Source organism: Microcaecilia unicolor, chromosome 13, assembly GCF_901765095.1.
Source record: "Microcaecilia unicolor chromosome 13, aMicUni1.1, whole genome shotgun sequence".
Classification (NCBI taxonomy): Eukaryota; Metazoa; Chordata; class Amphibia; order Gymnophiona; family Siphonopidae; genus Microcaecilia; species Microcaecilia unicolor.
In genome coordinates, this window is record NC_044043.1 from 97,493,516 (window position 1) to 97,495,583 (window position 2,068).

A 2,068-nucleotide genomic window follows, 5' to 3' on the forward strand; every position below is an offset into this window, starting at 1 on the left:
ATACCCACGTGTGCTGGTCATTGACCTGTGCTATTTTTGGCATGCCAGTGCTTCTTGGTACTAATATTCTGTAATGGCTTAGATTCGCCCAGAAGCCATTATACAAGTGATGCTAACTGCTCTCCATTGTGGTACCAATTTATAGAACTGTCTCCCCTATGCCCCATTGTGTACATAATGTAAACGTAACCAAGGAAACAATCTTGAAGACATCTGCTTCAGCCTGTAAAATTCTCCCTGGCCAAATTGCTTACAAAATTACCCTCTGATTCCTCCTCCTCCCCCCTTTAAACACAAGGCTTTGCTCAAACAACTACAGAAATCTAAACTACTGTGATTAAGGTTATAGTGCTGTCCACGTGTGCACAAGGGGTCCCCTCTCCAGTGGGTCATTGCTGCAAAAATCTTTATGTTGGGCATATGGATTTATTTCAGGAAATAAAGGCGTGTATTGTAGTCACGATGTCTGAGTTATACTTAAATTTATTCCTCTTAGAGACAAATACACTTATTTATTTATTTATTTATAGCATTTATATCCCACACTTTCCCACCCATAGGCAGGCTCAATGTGGCTTACATTAGTTCAGAAAGGCTAACAGTGTAAAAGGCTTACATCAATCTAGTAACAAACAATCAGATACATTAAGGGTGAAGTAGTTGGTGAGTAATGATAGAGGGGAAGAAAAGAGATAAGGTGCAGAAGAATTCAATACAGCCGCATAACAGTAACAGTTCAGGAGTCACTAATGCAATGCGGGACTGTAGCATAAGCTTTTCTAAATAAGTGATATTCTGAAAGCCTGTTGTTCGGAAGTAGTTTTAACTGATTTGGGTAAACCATTCCACAATCGTGCGCTGATATAGGGAAGGTTAGATGCGTAGCTGATTTTATACTTGAGGCCACTACATGTGGGGTAGTGGAAATGTAAGTAAGAATGAGAAGATTTGTAAGAATTCCTGGGTGGTAAGATGGTAAGATTATCCATATAAGCTGGAGCTTCGCCGTAGAGGATTCCATGGGGTGTGTGGATATGATGTATGTAACGGATCTCAGGTTCAAAACTCAGGAATGAAAACTTGTACAAGACACCATTAACTATTGTGCTAAAATATGTCCAATTTTCAGTTGCATTGTTCAAGTAAGTACTAGTTTAAAGTACTTTGTCAAATATACAGTGGACAAATGTTACAAATATTTCATACTGATATTCAAACACTATAATGCAAAAGGTTAGTATATGGAAAGCATGATACCTTTCTAGATATCGGATACTGCTGCAGAGAAAGGAGAAATTAGACCTTACATGCTAATTTGCTTTCCTTTAGTCCCTCTGGACTGGCCCAGAATGTGACTGATGGGTTGTGTATGCCTTCCAGCAGGTGGAGACTGAGAAAAAAAAATGACTCTAGAGAGAGCCAATAAGAGCCCTTGGCAACAAGAGAAAGATCCAGTAACAAAGTACCAAAGCAGAAGGAAGTAAAACAATAAGTAAATGGTCTGTGCATACGAAAGCCTGCGCACATTGCCAACACAGGGTGTGTGCCACCAACAATAATGTGACCAATGACATGCCCCTGCATATCATGAACAAAAGGTTACATACCAGAAACCAGCACCACAGCTCCCAGGAAAACAATATCACTTAACTCTTGAAGACACACAATACCTAAAGGGAGGGATCTGAACTGGTCAGGAGGGACTAAAGGAAAGCAAATTAACAGGTAAGGTCTAATTTCTCCTTCCTTAGCGTCCCTCTGGACCGGCCCAGAATGTGACTGATAGGAAGATTATGGGAGGGACACTAACAGCCCCTCCGTCAAAACGTGGGCCCCAAAAACAACTTGCCGATGACTCAGGAGGTCCAATTGATAGTGCTTAGAAAAGGAATGCAAAGAAGACCAAGTTGCCGCTATACAAATGTCCTCCGGAGGCACCAGACAATGCTCTGCCCAAGAAGTAGCCTGACCTCTGGTAGAGTGAGCTTTAACTCCTTCCGGAACAGCTTTCCCAGAAAGAAGGTAAGCTAATGCAATAATTTCCTTAAGCCAACGAGAAATAGTGGGC